This window comes from Macrobrachium rosenbergii, unplaced genomic scaffold, assembly GCF_040412425.1.
Source record: "Macrobrachium rosenbergii isolate ZJJX-2024 unplaced genomic scaffold, ASM4041242v1 171, whole genome shotgun sequence".
NCBI classification, from domain to species: Eukaryota; Metazoa; Arthropoda; class Malacostraca; order Decapoda; family Palaemonidae; genus Macrobrachium; species Macrobrachium rosenbergii.
This window is the reverse complement of record NW_027100729.1, coordinates 1335505-1356644: the sequence shown is the minus strand read 5'-3', so window position 1 is coordinate 1356644 and position 21140 is coordinate 1335505. Positions and strand designations below refer to the sequence as shown.

Genomic DNA, 21140 nt, shown 5'->3' with positions numbered 1-21140 from the left:
CTTAGGAAAAAATTGAAGTATGATTTCACAGAAAAATAGGTAAAATTTCATGCATTCCCAGTATCGTGTGTGCCATAAGTGTCATTTGTTTCAAGACTGAAATTTCTGTTGCCTTTCTAGTTGTGAGTTCTATGGATTTACATTGATTGTGACCCCAGAAACTGAATCAGGACAAAATAAATATCCTCAGAAGATATAGAATTTAGACTTTGCTATAGACAGAAAAAATCTGGGAATTGTTCTGTAAAGGAACTTGATACACATTGACAGCAGAGACACTAAGCCTGACCAGTAAGAAAAGTGTTCAAAAAGTGGACATGTTTTGGTTCAGGACTAACTATGGCAATAATGTTCTCCTATTGAAGTCATTATGGTTGTTTGTTCACTTCTGTAGTTTTAGACAGTTTATTGATGTTTGGTTTGATTAAAATACTGTTCAGTAATTGTGGAGTTTGTATTCTCAGGTTTGAGGGAATCGGTGGGAAATATCCACAATTATTTTCTTTTGAAAGGTTAATTATTTAAAGTATTTTGCATTGTGTACAATGCCAGTACACCAACAGATGCTTAATGAACTTAAGTCTGTAGTGTGTAGATGTTTATAGCTGGTAAAATTGAAAATGATTTAGAACAAGAGTTAAAAGGCCAAAACAGTGAATGGCTTGAAATAGTAATCACTGGCAAGTTTGAGATGTTTGCTATTTCCTTTTATATCAGTCAGACCTTTGAAAGGCTCTATTTGATTGGACAGCAGCATGTGGCTGTGTCTGAGGCTATATAGAACTTTTGTCAGTTTTAATGTGGGGAGACCCATTAAATTTGGTACATTGGTGGTGGACACAGGATTCTGTGACAGTGAGAGAGAAGCTGATGTTTGCCAGTAACCTCCGAGGTTGTTCGCTGATGTTTCTTTAATTACAGCCAAAATGTTTTCAAAAACTTGCACAATATACTGATTGTCCTATATTTACTCTTGTTTTTTTGTGGGGAGGACCTCTAAAATGTAGTGCTCAATGTTTGTGGACATTGCATTTTGTGGTAGTTAAAGGAAAGCTCCTGTTAGTTAGTAACCTTAATGAAGTTTTGCAATGGCTTAATTACTGCCAAAATTATTTTCAAAAGCTGGCACAAGATGCAGAATGCTCTTCTATTCACACCAGATTAAAATGGCCATTATCTTGGGGGGAACTGGCACCGACAAAATCTCACCATTAGCACTAAATTAGTAATTCTGTGGCATGATGGTCATGCACATTCTCTCCACTTCAAACCCTCCCAGTGCTCTTTGGCAGATCAACCAGGGCCTTCCCTGCAGGCTTCTTATCAGTTTGTCATTTTCCTTGATGTTGCTGAGTGTCTTCTCTCTCATTATTTTGGACCCTGCAGTATGTAGAGTCTGCTTTGCTGTACCTATTTATATTAAAAAGTGCTGTTGTATAATTTCTCTAACACTTTTTGCAGCTCCATTGCTTGAGATCCAACAGTCGTCATCAACAAATTACCCGCTTTCTGTGCGATTTTCCATTTTCCATTTTAGGCATTTATGTTGATTGTGATTCAGACCACTAAGATGGTCTGTCCAGAAACAACTGATTGCTGTACTTATTGTGCTTCGTTCGCGCCCTCATTGCCTGGATATTTCCTGCACAGAACTTTAAATCATCTTCATCATTACAGTTCGCTCCTCTGTCGCCGTAATCGATATGTTCACTCTGATGACTACATTGAAGTGCATGTTGACAGTTGAGAGGAGGTCTGTTAGTTTCTACGCTGGCCTCTAGGCCTTTGTCATGTTCAGGTTGTACTTATTACTGACTCTCTGGTGTATATACATGCAAGTTATTCTCTTGCAGAATCAGTGTTCAGGTCTACAGCTACTAACTTCCTGTTAAGTGCAAAGCCTACACTGAACGAGAATCACAAGGATTTTGGACTGTCTTCTTTGATATCCATGGCAGTATTACTGCATCAAGTTATGACTTGTTACTGGATATTTTTTGAAGTTTGAAGTTTTCTGGTACTGAGGTCTTGCTACTATAATTAATGTATGTATTTAAACCTTTGGTGTCCAAATTATTTTGACTAAGTGAAGAGCTTGACTGCATTGTTGATCTTATGGGCACATTGGTTGAGTTAAGAGTAGAATATAGTATATAATGACTCTACACAGCTTGTCATGTTGTTCAGGGTAATTGTCTCATTGTTAAGGAAGGAGGATGTTTAGATGTCTGGAAAGAGTTTTAAATGTAATGTTGAATTTTGACACACTTCTTCATATATCGGAAGAATTTTTAATCATTGGTATTTGAGGTAACAATTGCTACTATTAATGTTAGGGTCTTCAATGGTAGATTGATTTTTAGTATTGTTGGTGTTTGACATGAGTGATGCTGTGTGTGAGCTAAAAGCTAGATGGTGTGTAATTAATGTACAGTAGTAATTGATGTAGTATCCAGATTATTTTTCAAAAATATTGAAAATATCTGCTCTTTTGTAAAAAATGCACTTTTTATTTCAGACTGAGAACGTCAGAGTTTGAAATGAAACTTCTAATTGTCTTTTGATGGGAAGGTTTCACATCTTAGTTGGAAGGTAAGGTTTCTGGAAATTAAAAGCATTTTTTCTGAAATTGTAATTTTAAAGTTAAATGATATAATTTTCAAATTAATGTATTTAATTTGTCAATATTGGTTTCAGAAAAAATGTCTAAGTCTGCAATATAATTTTCAAGTTAATGTAACAAACTCACACAATAATAATATTTCAGGAAATGTTTGAGGTTAAAATGGGAAACTTTTTTTTGATGATACAGAGTTGTTAGTGCTGTCAGGTTCTTGAATTGCCATCCTTAGGACGTAACACAGCAATTTCAAGTGTTCTAAATGAAGGAGCTGGAGTAGGCCCTTGCTGTGGGTTGTGTCTAGCAGAGAGGAAACACTAAATAATAAAGGTCCAAAACTTGGTTGCATGCATTGGGTCTGAAGTCATAACTGGGACATTATAACATTTTCATTTCCAAGTCTCCCTTACTGTCATGATCTTGGGTGGAAATCGCAGGTGGGCATCAGATAGAGCAGTTTATACCTCCAGAGACAGCTTCCTTCCTTACCTGCGAGGTTCAAGTAGTTTCAGAACCACCGTAGTGGGAATGAAAGGCCAGTGCACCACTGGTTCACCGTAGGTATTAGTCAGTTTCCTGCAGCCGCCCCAGCCCCTTTCGCCTTTACTGTACTTCCGCTCATATTCTCTTCCATCTTGCTTTCCTAACCTCTCACAATTGTTTTGCGCAACTGTTTTGAGGTTCTCCTCCTGTTACACCTTTCAGACCTGCCTACTCTCAATTCTTTCCGCCCTGAATGACCTCATGGGTCCTAGCGCTTGGCCTTTGGCCTAAACACCATATTGCATTCCATATTCCATGAACAATATTCCTGGTTCTATAACAGTTAGAACAGACAAGGGACCATGATTCTGTTCCAAATCTGAGAGAAGAAGAATCCCATTCATAATAATGAACCTTGTCAGTTACTGTTTGGGTAGATGACCTATTAGTAGACTGTAGGAAGAAATTCTGAAACAGCTCTTTACTATGACCATCTCATTGCCTAATGTTATTGGTTGTACAGTTGTAGTATTTTACTTTTGGTTCTCATGCAGTATGGAGTGAAATGTACTGTATCTGAAATGTCCCTCGTAGTGTACAAGCGAGACAGTTTCATGTTCTGGAAGAGTATTAGAAAGCTTTGAATAGTGTTCAGAATTGTATGATGTTTATGTTTTTTGTTTTGACTTTTTAATCTTGGTTTTGGCTATTGATCAGATCAGCAAAACTTGGATCCAGATTAGTTACCATGGGCAGAAATGTCCAAGGAGAAACAAATACCACTGTTCATTTTGAATGGGTAGAGAATTGCATGTATAGAACTGCCTTCTGATCAGTTTGAATGGTTGACCTATAAGCTGTATGGATGTGTGAGAGAAATTATTATGATGGTAATAGCAATTGATACAATAACAATAGCCATCATTCTTTAAAAATGTTTTAAATGTTTTATTCTTGTTGTGGTGTGTCTGAGATTTCCAAAGTTTCTGAAAACAGCTACACTTTATGGACAGCACAAGGTATTTAAGTGGCCAGTGTCGTCATATCTTAAATTTGAGTAATCTGCTTAGGAATATTTTTTGTTAAAAGACGGATTAAAATTAAGACAGAAGTTTCTGTTGTGAATATTGGGTATCATATAGTATTGCACAGAATAAAGCCTTGTTCTGTAGTTGTAGACTGCACTGGGTATGCAAGATGCCTTGCTAGAACTCAGTATCTAAGGGGAGGGTTGGGTAGGTAGGATCTTGGATAACATTATGTATCAGATATAATTTGAAAATTTTAGACACAGGCATTATAATGAACAGTTCATAATGAATGAAGTAAGTGCTCTGTGGGAAATGCATTATATACCTAAGTATGATAGAAATAGTTAGTGGAATGGTCGAAAAGTAGAGAGTTATGCAGTTTATTGTGCCACCTCAAAAATAGTATGATAAAATAGAATTGTGGGCAGGGACAGGGACAGGGGACTGAAGAAACAAAGCAGTTGGAACTTGAAGAAACTATCACGGCCTGTCACTTCAGTAGCTCTCAGAGTGAGTAGTCTTGACAGGAGAGATGGTATGAAGTGACCATTAATTACATTTAGCAAAAGAATTAGGGAATACTAAAGCATTTTGTATTGCATTAATTTTATTGGGGGAGAGTGATTTAATCCTGAAAGGTGGTGGTTTTGTTTGTTTTAGATTACTCTGTAATAGAGACCTGGCTGTAGCTAATGACGTCAGTTTTGATACCTGTAATTACTTATATTCTTGTCTTTTCAGGTGACTCTCTACACTAGTTGTCTTTTGAAGAAATTAATCTACAGATTTTTGAAGAGAATAGCCCAGTTGTTTAGCACTGCAACAAAGGTAAGTATTTAATGAACACGAGAGGTTTTTTTGAAATATATTAAGTGAGGTGGAAATAGTTGTGTAGATGGAGCCATAGTGAAGGTTGCGTAAGTTTTACTGAAACAAAATAATACAATTGAAAGGTTTGGATAGAGGAACGTCTGGGAATGAATGAAAATAGTGAATCCAGTTATTATAAGTCTTCATTCTGAAAAACGTAAGTGTCTCTTTCAAAATCAGGGGTTGATTGTAGCGTATTACATGAAATGGTTTGGTATTGGATGAGTGCAGTGCCAGCAGTCAACTGCTTTCTGAAAATAGAGCCATTGAGAATGCTTGAATATTTAACTGATGATAAGATGGTGGGTTGAGATGTTGGAAGATAGATAATATCACAAGATCCTGGAAAATGTAGGAACGGTCTTGGAGGAGAACCAGGCCGAAGTAGCAGTAATGATGATCTACTCAGATATATTTTCATGTTGCTGATTAAGGTGAACACTAAGAAGCACAGGCCAACTTTCAGCAAAATTTACATTGCACTCAAATCCTTTTACTATATAACCATGGACTGTAGCTGTGACCAAATAGATTAGTGCTGTGTCCTTTATAACTGCAGAGGTTTAGCATTGAACTGTGCACTTGAAGCTCATCTGAGCCCCATTTGAAATGTAGGAACTCAGGATAGAGTAAGCTTTGCCCTGGGCATAAGTAATACTTTGCCTCTGGTGATATTGTGTAATGAAAAGGTACTGCAGTCATTTAATGTCATTAACTTTTTACTTGTTTTCTGAAATGCTACGCATTAGCAAGTAGAATATTGTGCAACTGGAAGAAAAATTTCAAGTTCTTCCACAGCACCTTTCTTCAGCACTATTTTTCTGAATATAATTTCTTCATTGAAATAATACTAATGGTTGTGAAATCGTTCAACTACTAATAGCAACCATTCTGTAAGCGTTGTAACACTAGTATAGCTCGACATTAACTGGTAGTTAGTCTAGGGTGCATATTAACTAATGTTCTAATGCAAGGTATTCTAGTTTGCTTCAGAATGAATCGATGCCATTGTTCATTTTCAGACAGTTTTGGTTTCAAAATATGTTAATTTAATTTTTAGTGAGATTAACAGTAGGTAAATCTGATTAGTCTTGAGCAATTTTTGTGGAGTCCATAATAGCTATTATCCAGCAGTTTATCAGTTTAAAAATATTCATTGATATTGGATAGAAATGTTTTTATGATATTTAGCAATGGATTAGTGAAGTATAGTCTGTAAGGCCTTATTACCCTTGAAGGGCAGGTATTATTTGTAGTCATTTGAAGATGATCACTGACAGTCTCAGTTGCTTTAAGCCTTTTATTAGGTCATATGCATAAATTATAGCAAAGGATAGGGTGAGTTTTTAATAGCTTGGTCATGCCTTGTCATGTTTTAATTGAAGATTGACACCCTCTTGAGACTTGGGCTAATAATGGCTTGGTTTAATACAGTGGGATATCATAGACCAAAGTATTATCATATGTACAGTCTGATCTGAGGTAGAAATATTTCAGAATTTAGTTTAATTTTCTCAGTTTTGACAATTTGGTATAATTTTTAAGTGATAGTCATAACTTTATAAAAAGGTTATCATTAAAATGCATTATATAAATATTAAACAGAAAACAAGTGATTAAAATTGTTGCTACTGTTGTGTGAAGTTATTATTGTCATCAGGATCTTCTAGATATTTTGAGACACTGCAGCATGTAATGTTTAGTCTTGTGTTAACATGGGTTACTACAGGTGTGTGTATTGATTGCTCAGAATTCAAGGTTTTGGTACAATTGACAAGTGTGGTTAGGTATGTGAAGTAAGATCAGTTTGGAATTGAAAAATGTTTGGTTGAGAAATAAGTATTTCAAGGAAAATTAATAAGTAAACAGCTAAGTCATATTGCAGTGTTGCACTGATATATTTTCTAGAAGGATTAAAATCTGGCATACTATCCCCATTTTCTCCAAGAGAATATAGTACAATGTTTTGTAGGCCTTTATTGTAAAAGTGGAATCCAGTCAATTCTATTTCAGTTACAGGGTACTTGCTATGTTTAGATATGACTATTTAGTGACTTCACGAGGCAAAAGTGGATATATTTGACTGGCATTTGAGTTTTATTATAGATCTCCATACCTTGGGGCTTTATATGAATTGATAGGTGTATAGATCAGTCAAATTTCATACCAACAGAGAAAATTGAATGAAAAGTTTCCTCTCCGCTGGTAAGCAGTCATTTCAGTTATATAGTGTTTTTATTCTATTTGAAGGAAATATTCTTATATTTGGTGTTGGCTTTAAATATAATGCTTCTAATTTCCTCCCATTTGATTGAAAGGTGTCTTGTCTAGAACTGTAATGCAGCTTCAGTGTCTTGAAATATATTTTTTTCTTGTAGGTTATGGTATAACTCGCTTTATTTGAACTAATGTTTATGTTTCATGTAATTATTGTTGTTAGTGGTGTGTTCAAATTATCATAAGCTGTTAAATTTAAAATTGAACTTGGAAAATTTAGGTACGGGAACCTTTGTTATGACCAATTGTACATATATTTTATTGTAGAAGGACTTCATATTTGATTATTGCTCAGTTCTTTACTAGCTGCCATTCTTATAAAGGTAACAACAGAATCACTTAACAACTGTCTCTGGCAAGATAAAGTACACTTTAAAATGAAAGTGAAAGTGGTAGCACCAAATAATTCCCCAAAAGTAGCTGCTGTATAATCCATAGTATGGTTATCCAAAGGGCTGAGAGTTTGGGGAATACAGGTAACATTTCTGTTTCTCCCCTCTCTACCTTTCTGTCCTCACCTAACTTTATTTTTCCAAAACATCTTAGGTACACAGTACTCCTTCAGGGTCTTTCCTTATGCCTCTTGTACCAGCTTTTGCTCATAAAACACCGGGCAAACTTAACACAACTTGCAAGCTACAGAACTGCTCAATTTTTGTTCCATAGCAGCGGTTTGTGTATTTTCAAAAGGGCTTCAGTTCTGATCTCTCTCTCTCTCTCTCTCTCTCTCTCTCTCTCTCTCTCTCTCTCTCTCTCTCTCTCCTCAAAGTTCCCTTTACATTATCTTGCATGTAGAAAGAACATCCTTCATTGCATTTTAGAGTTATCCTGCACACTGTGCTTTGCTCAAGTCATTTATTTACATGAGGTTTTTTTGTTTTTGTACTGTATGCTTTGCTTCAGCCCTCTATATACACTACACAGGTGCTTTTGCTCTTCATCCCTGCACGGGGACTAAGTACCCTACTCTTTAAAACTCTTGAACTTCATTCTTGAAATTCTCTTCTTTGTACATTGTCCAGGATCACTGAGGTGGTCAGGGGATGAAATTGTGGTCAAACTTGGGGTGTATAGTTATTTGTATTCATTAAATTAAGTGATCTTCAAGTTACAGATATTATTTTTTTATGTTCTATTTTCAACTGGGTTAATCTCATCATGAAGTTTGAGAGAACTGGAAAGAATATCCAAAAGAAAGGACTCCTGGAGTCAGAATTGCAGTGTCCTGAAGAGGAATGTCTCAGCAGGAGGCAAACTAGTCAGTTACAGTTTCTGGGTAGCAGATTCCTGAATGCTGTTTTCTACAGACAGTTGGTTGCCAAGATGGACAGCCTCTTATTCTGCTTGTGCTTCCCAGATGGATTTCCAGTTTCTCTGTCACTGAAGAATGTTGGTTCTTTTCAGATGTCAACAATTTACGGGAAGTCAGACTTGGTGTTGGGTTTGAGGTTGCTTGACTCTTCATTCTCAGGACTCTTTTTGTACTTAAGAGCAAATGGTTGCTGGACGCTTGTCTTATGATTTGGTGCACAAAGTCCACTGGGTTTTACTGCCCAACTTCTATTCCAAACATGTTTAATGGCCAAAAATCCTAGCTCATTTTTTCTGTGGATAACATGGAGGAAAGTCTGCAATGTTCACATTTCTATATTGTCTTTTTATTTTTATTTTTTTTAGATATCTCACACACTTTCTCTCACAACTTGTTATAGAAAATTAATCTTGTATTTAATCTCACGGAACAATGAGAAACAATAAGCAAAAGATCTGTTATGATGTGTATATTTTTGAAAGTTTTAGCCTTTGTGTGATTGATATTGTACCGGGCAGAATTTGACCCTTGGGGTCATTGGAAAAAACTGGTGTGTTAATTGCAGAGGAATTTCAGTGGAAGCCTTTGGCCTAGAATGGATGGAAACAAAAGTATTTGGCAGGTCTTTGTAATTTGTAATAAAGTGGCCATGGATATTTTGGAAAGGTTATTTTTCTGTCGCCGAATGCCATGATACTGAATGCAAAAGATGAACTTTTAAACAATTCTAGTAGTCATATAATATGGTGAGGAAACTGGTCATGTTTTTGTGGGTTAATTTCTGATTGCAAGCTTAATTACTACAAAGATCTTCTCAATGACTACAAAAATCTTCTCCTGAAAGCTTGTGCAGATGAGAATGAACTAGAGGCTATGGAGAAACTAGTTGCCTTTTCTTTACAGAAGCAACAGAAATCAGTGCAAGTTTTTGAAATGGTTTCATCAGATTTTATGAAGTTTTGATTAGTTTACAGGTTTCATAGTCTCAAAGGTTTATAGACAATGAAGATATTATGTTGTGTACTGAACTTATCGGTGGCTCTTGAAATAGGAGATAAATGTCCCTGATGTGAGGTGTGTACGTAATGGTGAGACTGGTTTTTGGCATTTTTTTTTTTTGTTGTTAAGATATTGTAATACAAGATTATTTTGTTGCTTTTGTGGATATTTAGGTGTATAGTTGATACAGCTTTTTCATCTAGCTCCAAATGGTCTTAGCAGGCCCATGCTGTCTTGGTAACTTGAGAATTCACATCAGGATGTCAACTGGTATTAGTTAACATTCTGATAACTTGATATATGACATTTATGACACTATCCTACAAAGTGAGGAGTCTTCCCTGTTTTACACTGATGTGCAATTTGATTTGTCAGTGAATTCTCTAAAGGCTATCTAGTTTTGATCTTTCCGGCATTTCAGAAAGATTGAAATTTACAGCACTTACAGTAATGGCCTTAGTGAACTTATCTTGTCTCACATTCGATTCAGGATGTCTTTGCTTGAGGGTGTTTATTTTGAGTCTGCTCATAATGCAGAGATTCTATGTTTTACAATGGCAGAGTTTGATGAAAGAGACTAAAGGTTGAAGTTTGAGCTCATATAGAGATGATAAGTTTGGCTTTCAAAGACATTAGGAAAAGATGTTTAGGTTCTTTTTCATAATAGTAAATTTTGGTGTACAGAAAACCTTGATCATCTCAAGCTTGCAATTCTAAGTGGTAGATCATGATGATATTTTTCATTTGATTAGAGTTGCTGCTTTAAAAAAGTCTTGTAAAGTGTTCTGTGAAGGTCTTAAGTTTGGACTAAAATTAGGATTTGTTTGTGACATTGGAGTCTGGAATCATCACCATCTTTCTCAGCATCTTTCTCACTTCTATGGGGTCGCTGTTTCTGACAGCTTTCCTCCACCTGGGCTTCAGAAACACATCGCCCTCTCTGACAATTGCTTTCTCAGATCTTCTCAACTACATCCATCCACCTTCACTTTTCTGCCACCACTGCTCTCTTCCCACCAGGCACCTCCATCTGCATCACTTCCTCCTCCTACATGTAATCCTATCTCTTCTCACCACATGGCCATACACTCAGTCTTCTTCCTGGGCCTACTTGATACTTCTATGAACTTAGTAATTCAGATTTTCTTTGGTGATCCTGTCCATTTTGCTATTCCACACATCCACCTGGAGCATTTTCATCTCAACTGCATCCAATTTCTTCTTTGCACTCTCTTTGCCGGCCATGTTTCTGCTCATACATCGAAGCTGGTCTCACTGGTGTCTTATACACTTTCCTTTAACCTTATGTTGATTCTGCGGTCACACAAGACACCTGGACATCTTTCTCCAATGTTTCCATCCAGCCTCCACTCTGGGTGTTATTTCTACATCCTAATCTCCTATCATAGCCACTGCTGAACCAAGATTCATAAATTTTTCTACTCAGTTCAACGTTGTCCCTTCCATACTAATCTCGAGTCATGATCTTCATTAAACTTAGGTATCTGGGTCTTTCCTACTGATCTGTAATCCTATGTCCTCCAGACCTTCCTCCATTGCTCTAGTTTTGACTCTGCTGGAAGGATCTTATTAGATGAGGAAAGGATTTATTTGTAGTATGTATTCCTTAGTTTCCCAAATCCTCTGGTTAATCAACTTTTGTTATTGGTTCCAGTATTTTACAGAGCTGGAACATTACAGTCTAAGAGCCTTATTATAAGTTCATTTGGACAGATTTGTACTTATCAGTCATCTAACAACAAACCTTTCATTCTATTTATATGTTCTACTTAAAGTTTCCTAAATTCTGATCACCTTGGTATTGGCTCAAATCATCTGGGAATGAAGACATTATCAAAGAGACTTTATATAACTTCATTTGCACATGTTTGTACAATGAGTCATTATTAAGTTTCATTCTCTTAAAGTGAAAGTTTGCCATTCCATTCTATAAAGAATTTTTGTTAAAGGTGAAATAATAATCATTTCCAAAAGTTGCCACCAGATGCCTCCTCTCAGTAGTCAGAGTGTCAGAACTGTTACAAGTCTTCATAAAGTCTGTCAAGGACTCCCAGTTATTACTATTAAGTTATAGTTGAAAACATCATTCATTGATTTCCAAATTGTGTGTGAAACACAAGCTGCCTGATTAAGTTCATATTTAGTATAAACGGGAAAACAGTTATTACATATATATATATCCTGTTTGTTCCTTCCAGGATAATAATTTGAGACAAATCCTCTGACTCCAGAATCCTTGATGGCTGACATGACAGACAGCTCCATGGCTAATAAATTAGGGCTGAAGCAAGAATCTTTGCAATCAATAATTGGTGGTGTTTACAAATGGCTGTTGATTCTTCATGGCTTACTGTTGCAAGGTAAGACTGTTTTTGTTTTCCATTTATGAGGATGATGGCAGAAATTGCCTTTATTGGTTCTATTATTAGTGAAATGGATGGTGAGAGGTTACTCATAATGATGATGATGATGATGGTGTGTTTGTCACCCTAAGTGTGCCCAGTTTTCGGTGGGGGAATTTGGGGAGGAGGACACTTGATGCTTTGTACTTCAATATTTTGAATTATTCACATGAATTTGGAAAGAATTTGCAGACCTACCAACAGATCTATGTATTAACTTGGAATTATGATCTGATAAGTTTTTCGTGTGTTAGCTGTTATCAGATGACTTCTGTACCCACAAGATAAACTCTGTGTGTGTTGAGCAGTTTTGACTTTGAATCTCTGCAGAATCAAGGGAGACCCAAGAACCAGGCTACACAGTGTGTGTAGAAGGAAGCACAGCTGGGTAGGCAAATTACTGAAAATGAGTGGTAGATACTACCACAAGTTACTGGGAAAATAAACAGGTTAAAGCCTTAATGGCTATGTAGGCACAATGTTAGCATCAAATTGAATGTAGCTTAACCTACAGATGAGTCAGTAGATACCAAAATGACCAAACCTAACCCAGGACACAGTGACCTCTCAAGCCTTGGCTGAACCTGAACTCATTATTTCACTTAAAGAGAAAGGATGGGATTAGTGGAGTTATTTTTTTGATAAACCTTTCTTTAGGTAACTTGGAAATCGTGTACTAGTCATTTTTTGTGTGATCTTGATTTTGTTTCAAATTCAAATATGATGTTGCCTGAGGATATTTCATAATCAGTGATGAAATTCGACAGTTACAGTACCACAAAATAAGACCCAAAGGAGTTGACATAGAGTGGTCTTGGGAACTGCTTCGACTTGTGAACATTTCGAGTGACTGAATAGCCTACAGTTTCAAGTATGGCTACAGGCATAGAAGGCAGCCATTATAGACGTTTTGCTATGCAAAGGTTTGCTTGGTATTATTATGTGGTGGCAAATAGTATTTATGAAGGTGTTTAGGATATATTAGTGGCAAATTCTTCAGCCCTGGAATGACTTGAGGAGACATTCTGGGCTCTGGTCTGATGTTTAGACTGATCAGAGTATGAATAGGCAGGACAGCCTTAGTATTCAGTTCATATCATGAAGTAACGCCACAGTCAGGGTAATTAATTTGATCCCATATTCAGGATATTTTTAAAAAGTATGCTGACAGAATATTACTTGTTCATTATACCCTGTACTTAATGAGCAATGTATTGACCAAATATAGTGGTAAGTGATACTTATGGAATTTTAGCAAAATTTTCAGTAAATTTCAGTACTCTGCAGTGGACAGCACAGACTCTTTACTGTTGCTAAAAATTCATTGAAATTTCTATTTTATTTTCAATACCTGTGAAGTTATTTGAAGCCTTGTGCATACAGTGAAGGAAATCAATTAGCTCTTGGTTTTATTATTATTATCTCAGAAGTTCCCAGTCAGGGAAGTTGCTGATAGAGATGATGTGCTTAATGGGACTTGCAGCAAAATGGTTGTGTAGGCTTCATACCTCCTCACAAAGACCAGTTACTACTACTCAAAATATATCTTTGCTGTAGCTGTACCCCATATGACTGTAGTCAATGAGAATCAGATATATAAAACCTTTGTCAAAATGTTTTCTCAGAAAAATGAAATTAGATATATAATGACATAATTTTGTGACTAGGGAATGTCGCCACTAAATGGAATCGTCTAATAAATGCAAAATATTGTCAACTCAAATCTTGGGGGGTTGTTGCAGTCTAAAATCAAAATGACTTTAACCATTCTGAGATGATATCTGTAGCTTCCTGCATTTTGAGCACCTGATAGTACTCTTGAGAATTGTAGCTTCATCTGATGGATCACATCAAGTGTGCTCGTGAAACTATCTTTCACCAATGAGGATATCAGATATTCAAAGTTGAATCATTTTTCAGGATGATTCTCCAATCTAGAAGTGACTTTATGGAACACACACAGCAAGTTTTGGGAATAGCCTACATATAGCCAAGTGAATCTCCACTCAAGATCTTCAGTTAGGACCAACCTTTTCACTATTCATCAGAACTGCCCAGCCATCTCAGCCTCACTCGAACCTTTCACAGATGCAAGATGAGCCCTGGAGGGCTATCAATCTTCAGCCTCACTAGTTTAATTTAAGGTAAGGGAAAATTTTGCTAAGTATTGGTATTCAATATCCCAAGGTAAGGTCAACCCCAGCCTAGGATGAATGACGCAAATGTGGCTTGAAGGTAAAGCTCCTTATCCAGCTTAGGATAGAGAAAGGACCCTAGGATGTATTGTTAAGGATCCAGGGCATGGTGAATCCTTCCTGAACCGAGCTAGGACTGAATAGTAGAGGGTCGTGAGAGTTGAATAAGTAGGAAGGATGTATTAATCAGGGGTGGTGGGTGTTCTGGGGAAGAATAATCTAATCAACATTGGTTGTCCCAATTTAAGTTAGGTTCTGGCAAGATGAACTGTGTAGGCTTCAAGTGAAATGGGTCTCTAACCTATATAAAAACATCAAGTGAAATTACCTATAACTTCTTTACAAACAAGAAGTCACTGGCCTATAACCATCAGTTTCCTTGGACTGTGAAGTCTACAGTCATTGTCATAATCTTAGAATGTTACAATATGAGAGAAAGGTATGATACAAATATGATAGACAGGTGATGCAGATTGCCTAGCAATGAGACTGAAAGTAGGCTGCACTTTTAATAGGTTTATACAAATACTATTTGTGCAAGAAACTTGTTTTTCATCCTGTAAGGCAGGATACCGTGATCAGCTAAGTATGCAAGGAATATTTTTATTTAAAGTCATTAATAGACATTTGGTAGTTACTGTTCTTCTTCAAGATTTTGTGGCAATTAATATAACTTCAAACCAGTTATCTTCAATTTGTTCAAAAAATCATTTTAAAGCAGTTAACTTTGAGAGTTCTCAGTGTCACTTCAAACTTAGTCATCAGTTTTATTCCAAATGGATGTTAACTTTCATTGGGAATGTTTTTAAAAGAGTAGAAGAATTATTCAGCGTTTGCACACATTGACCATTTTCACAAGTCTTATTTTAGCACAGGGTCATGTTTCACACTGAATATTTCAGTCCTAACTTGTGACATATTCAGCTTCATTATAAAAATGAATTGAAGTGTAGAGTTTATTACACATTCAGAAAATCTTTCCTTCCTCAATACTAGTGCAACATTGATCTTTTTTTTTTGTACACTTTCAATATATTGAAAGTTTTACATAGTACAGTCAGCAGTGACAGTCATTAGCGATAAATGAATGTCTTTGTAGTTTGAGAATATAGTCGGTAACAATTTCAGCTGTCAAAAATATTTTTTCAAGGGTCTTATAGCCTGCATATAGTGAGTTCCTTTGACCTCTTTCAGGAAACTGGCCGTGAATGAATTTTTTTTTAGGCAGACAGTGAAATGGAGACAGGCAAATGAAACTAAAATAGCACATTAACAAATGTTTAAAAATCAGGAAACAGAGATTGTTAACAGACATTTAATTTCAATTATTTCATGAATTTTGTTTTGGATAATTTTTTTTAACCTCAAACCAATGACCTTTTTTGTTCCAGTAAAATTAAAAAGCCAAATTTAGCAAGTTTTTATGTAAAAAATACTTCAGCCCTACTTTATTATTTCAGAAAATAATAATTACAATTTACTGTAAAAAATTTTCTGTAACATGGAATACATATTCGATTATCAACTTATACGACTTGTAATATTTCAACTAATAAGTGAAATAAACAAGAACTACACAAAATTTCACTTGCAAAAACTTTTGCAAAATTATAAAAGTAGATTAAAAATTGGAAAGAATAACTCAAGTTTCCATCTACAGCTTGCCTGATGCCTCTTCATGGGTACCAACCACCTCAAACTTCAACATGTGTTGCTGTGAGTGAGCTGGCTACAACACCTGCTTAAATTTCAACGTATAGCCATCACCTAGAACAAGGAAACCAGTATCAGAGACAATAAATGACTGCAAACATCAGGCAAACAACCTACAATTTTCTCTCTGCAGCTCGAAGGACATTGGTATCTGTTACAATCATCATTCTTCAACAGTGACTGTTCATGTTGGTAAGTTATCAAGTCAAATACTCTATTAAAAATAAACATCATTCAAGTCAGGAAAGATTGGAAGAACGCTCGAGTCAAGAAAAACCTTGTCATCATCTATAACAGAGATTAAAATACACAATGTAAATAGTAATGTAAATGATGTGTAATTGCTCTTCCAAAGCTGCAAAATGATGAGGAGACTGATACACACAAATAGTAATGTAAATGCAATTGCTCTTCCAGCTGCACGGGGAGACTGATCTTGATGTGAGTTTCTCCTCCACAGTAATAACGTTAGGATTGACGGTTAGTTTTCCTTCAACAATGTTCCGCTGTTTACATTGTGTGTGCTTTAGTCTCTGTTTGGTTATGAGGATAGGATTTTTCCTAACTCGAGTGTTCTTCCAATCTTTCCTGTCTTGAATGACGATATTGTTTCAGTATGACTTGATAACTTAAACATGAACTAGTCACTGTTGAAAAATGGTGATTATAACAGATGCTGCTGCTGCTCTTCCAGCTGCTTTTGTAGGAAAACTGTAGGTTGTGGTTTGTTGCCTGTTGTTTGCAGTCAAGTCTAGTCTTGGTCACCCTTCAGAAATAGCAGGATGGACAGTTACATAAGGTTAAGTCAAGTTCCAGCCATTTTTAAGCAATGGGTCGAAGAACACACACATCATGCAAGTCAGGTTAAGGCAAGTTCCCAAGTTCATGTCACTCTTCAGCAGTGGCTGGAAGAACACTTCCATCAAGTTCAACTCTTGTTCTTCAGCTGTGGCAGATAAACACTCAATCACCTCGTCTCTATGGCCGTGGGTAGAAGAACCCTCAAGTCGGGTGAAATCTGGTCCTCGTTGTTCTTCAGCAGTGGCTGGAAGAACACCCAAATCAGGTCATCCAGTCCTCAATCTCCAGCAGTGGCTGGAGGAAGAACACTCACGTCTCCTTTAGTTCAATCTCTCGCTGTCCTTCGGCAGAGGCTGGAAGAACACCGTGTCAGGTTAACCTAGTCTTTGTTGTCCTTCATCAGAAATTTTGCTAGCAATATAATTAAACAATTACTCATTCCTGTTCATTCTGTATTCCATTTAAATTACTATTAACAATTCATGTTATCATAATAAAATTTACTGGTCAAATATTTTTCTTTATCAAATACTCTAAAAAAATTTTCATTTACTCTACGTAGTTAAAAGATACACTGATAAGAATGAGTATGGAAATAAAAGCACAAATTGAAATAAAGCAAATCAATACAGTAATCAATTAATAAACAAAATAGCAAATAAAAATATATGGTAATCAATTAATAAACAAAATAGGTAGATAATCTGGAGATACAAATCAATATCATTTATATGCCTAACACATCAGAAATACTTGGGCAGTCAGTCATGGTTAGCAGTTTGAAAAATAGCAGTGTATATTGCACTGAGAGGCTGAGCGTGGCATCAATCATTTGCTAATGAAAGTTTGTCAAAAGAATAGTGAAAAAGGGAAAGAGCACACTTGTGTAACCATTCTCAGAAACAGAAACAGAAACCATCAGTACCAGCAGATAACCTCCATGGGAGGCTGCAGGATATCTACATGAAATGACGCTCCGACAATGGCAGAAAACCACAAAAGACTGTAGCAACATGATCCTTGAAAACTACTGAAGACTGCAGCAGCATGTGGCTGGCACTAGTGCCATCACCTCTGAGACATCCTATGACCAACAGACATCAGGGGAACAATATGAAGGTTTCTGCCATTAAAACTACATTCTTTTTCGTAAACACAGATTCTGATGAAAGCAAATAATTTCTCCCATGGGGAAGCTTTGACAGAAATACAATGCTAAAAAATGTAAGTCAAAGGTACAACAATAGAGAGAGAGAGAGAGAGATTCTTGTTAAGCGCAAGTTTAGCTTCGTCCCACACTAACATCACTTGCTTTTCCTTTCTACATCTCCATTAGACTAGCAACAACTCCCATTTTGTACTGAGAGGGGCCTGAACTCCAACAAGAGTAGAATTCGAATTGCCTGCATACATGCTGTTCAATTCATATTCTAGACCAACAATTATATCAAGGAAACTTCCTCTACAATCTACAGGTGCCTGAGACGACGCAGGTCTATTAAAAATAATACCAACAAATATCTATTGTTGATTATTTCACATAAAATAAACCTCAATAGAACAACTTCTCAGAGGTATCCAGTGTCTCAACTGAAGTCACTTCCATTAATTAAAACTTGTAAAGACTGTGCTACCTGCACGATTCAACCCACCAGCGTCACCACAGACAGTAGTACACAACTGCACCTCATAACCTTTTCCACAATGTTTGCCCGACAAGGAAATGCCCAAGCAAGAGAGTCAAAATAAAGGAGTCAGTGCATGCAAAGCAAAGCGGAACGAAGCCTTCAAGGATCAAAAATATCAACTGAGAACTGAAAATTGATAAAAAATATGATAGGATGGACTAAGAACAAAGCAGTTAATTTATAAATCAATGAATCAACTAATTATCTCTGCTTAGGTGCAGCCATTACACGAAAAGAGCATCACAGACTGAGAAGGCCATGGCATAAAGGCTAAGATATCAGCCCAAGATTTGACAACATGGTTATATAGTCACTTCCAGCACAGCACAACTAAAAACGCATCTACAAAGTCTTACTGCTGCAAACATCAGCATGTACATTCCATCCACTCACTCATTGCAAAACTGAAAGGGATTTAGGAAGACACTTATGTTTGAGACCCCAACTACCCTTCCAAAATTCCCACTACCAGAAAGATGACAAAGTAACAAGTGCCTTTCATCCATTCTTGTTCCATGAAAGTGAACTTCACAGACTATAAACAGCCAAGGTAAGAATGACTCTCAAAGAGGAAGAGATGTATTCCAGCAATTCAGGAAGAGCTGTCCAGAGTGTTTCTGCTCTCTCAAACAGCAGCACTGAACATGTGGTCTCTCTCTCTCTCAAGAACAACTGAACTTACAAACAAAATTCCTCTGAACTCCCAATGAAACTCTCTCATCCAGTTTTAGGTTGTTATCAAAGAATGGAATGGCTCAGATTTTAGCCATTTTCAAGTTATTACAAAAAGCTAAGCTGAACCTTGAAATTTAAAAATGACGCATGGATTACTAGCAACAAGGAATGTCATGTGCAAAGGCTCCCAGCTGTTTAAATGATAGAAATAAACCTTAAAACTTATCAATGACACATGGAGTACGAGTAAAACTCCTCAGAATGGAAGCACAGGCCTATATGAACAATGAAATTAAAAAATGACACTTGGATCTTTAGCAACAAGAGTACCTTACGTGAAGACCCCTAGCTATATAGATGATAGAGATGAACCTTCAAATTAAAAAAAACTCATGGAACACTAGCAAGACAGAACACAGCTGAAAGAAAAGTTCTCTTGAGGGGGGTGAAAATACAGGTGTCAATTTACCTCCTCTCTGAAAACTCCTCCTCACATCTTCAGGTGTTAAATTTGTAAACAAAATAATTCAGGGTTTGGTAAAGCAGATGGTTGTATTTGCAGTAACAATGGGTCAGCCAGGAGAATACGGGCTGAGATCATTGAAGACAAAAACTAATGCTATGCAGATAGCTAAAGTATTTGCCTCATTGCTAACACTGTTCCAATGACCTCTGACAAGTGAAAACCAAAAACATCAGCTGCAAATGTCGAGTTCCACAGTCAGGACATGAGGCATTTTCTTGGCAATGCCACAGTTTTGTTATACTTGGCTAAATGCATCTCTGAGTGGAGGAGGTGTGGTCTACAGGTAGTCCTTTTCAAATCTTCTGTGTATCTCTCTGATGATATCCTGGAAAGAGAAGAGACACTTGAGCACAGCAGAAAAGGAACTCTCACAAACAAACACTGGACTGAAGACCAGTAACTAGCAAAATAAGTAATAAAAAAATGTCTGACATTCAAGATACATATAATCTCGGCCTAAGCGCAATACTACAGTCAATTTACTCCAGTAGATATAAACTCATCATCTGAGGAAGACTTCCCTTCTGCATAAAATCACCTGAAGAAAACAATGGCATATACAAAACCATACAAACATTTCAACAATAACACACTAAAGAGAAAAAACTCTAAATGTTGCAAGATGAACCACAGGAAATGCCTCAGAATGAAACCACTGTCATCTTGATGCGTAGCTCTTCAATATATATCTTATGTATTTACCTACAAATACCCTCACTCACTCACTCACTCACGCACATGCAAAACATTCAATAAAGTGTGAATATATGATAGATGAGCTGTGTGATACACACTGGATTATTAAAATGATAGTCTTCACAATCTTGTACTACAGATCAGTCACTCCCAGTACAGTTCCCAGATCAGTATTCATTCAAAGAAAAAGTTGGGAATCACAGGCAATGACAACTTGCTATCACAGTGGAATGCCACCCTGATACAGGAGGGCAAACTTCAGGTAACCACAAAACACCTTCTGTAATGAGGAAGTGTTTAGTGTTGTCTTAACTGGGGTAGACAGACTTTGGCAATCTCAGCAGACTGGTGGATTTTAGGACGAGGAACATCCAAAGCTTCTTTTCAACTCTTATTTTAATGTTTTGGTACTAATCTTCAAGAAATCAGCTGAAATGAGTAAAGGAAGGGATATGGTAACAGTATACACAATATCAAAATGATATTTTTATGATAAAATAAAGTTTGTACATACTTACCGCAGATATATACTTAGCTATATCTCCCACTTGCTCCCGACAGAAATTTCCACTACAGCACACGACAGGTAGGTCAGGTGATCTACCATTCCCGCCGCTGGGTGGCGGGAATAGGAACTATTCCTGCCATGTCAGATTTTCTTCCACCTGTCTCCTGAGGAGGCCACACATTAATCGTACATATCTGCCGGGTATGTACAAAACTTTATTTTATCATAAAATATCATTTTTGCAATAGCTGGTTCGTCAGACAGCATTAGCTGATTGGCAATTTGAGGAGGGCAAGAGCAGTTAAGAATTGGGTACATGCTTG

General features: G+C 36.6%; 2 long non-coding RNA genes across 3 annotated transcripts; one reads left to right on the top strand and one right to left on the bottom strand.

Annotated features, from left to right (window-relative positions):
* Nucleotides 1–2061: 2061 nt before the first annotated feature.
* Nucleotides 2062–17236, top strand: LOC136838192 (uncharacterized). 2 transcript variants are annotated; one of them, XR_010852883.1, is made up of 5 exons: nt 2062–2592; nt 4876–4962; nt 11812–11973; nt 13936–14159; nt 15871–17236. It is a non-coding gene; the product is annotated as an uncharacterized lncRNA (long non-coding RNA). The 2 variants fall into 2 exon arrangements; XR_010852884.1 differs by lacking the exon at nt 4876–4962 and having other exon boundaries at nt 2340–2592.
* LOC136838194 (uncharacterized) lies at nt 16479–20743 on the bottom strand. The gene is made up of 2 exons (XR_010852887.1): nt 19557–20743; nt 16479–17077 (listed from the first exon to the last, which is right to left on the bottom strand). It is a non-coding gene; the product is annotated as an uncharacterized lncRNA (long non-coding RNA).
* Between the last annotated feature and the right edge of the window lie 397 nt (nt 20744–21140).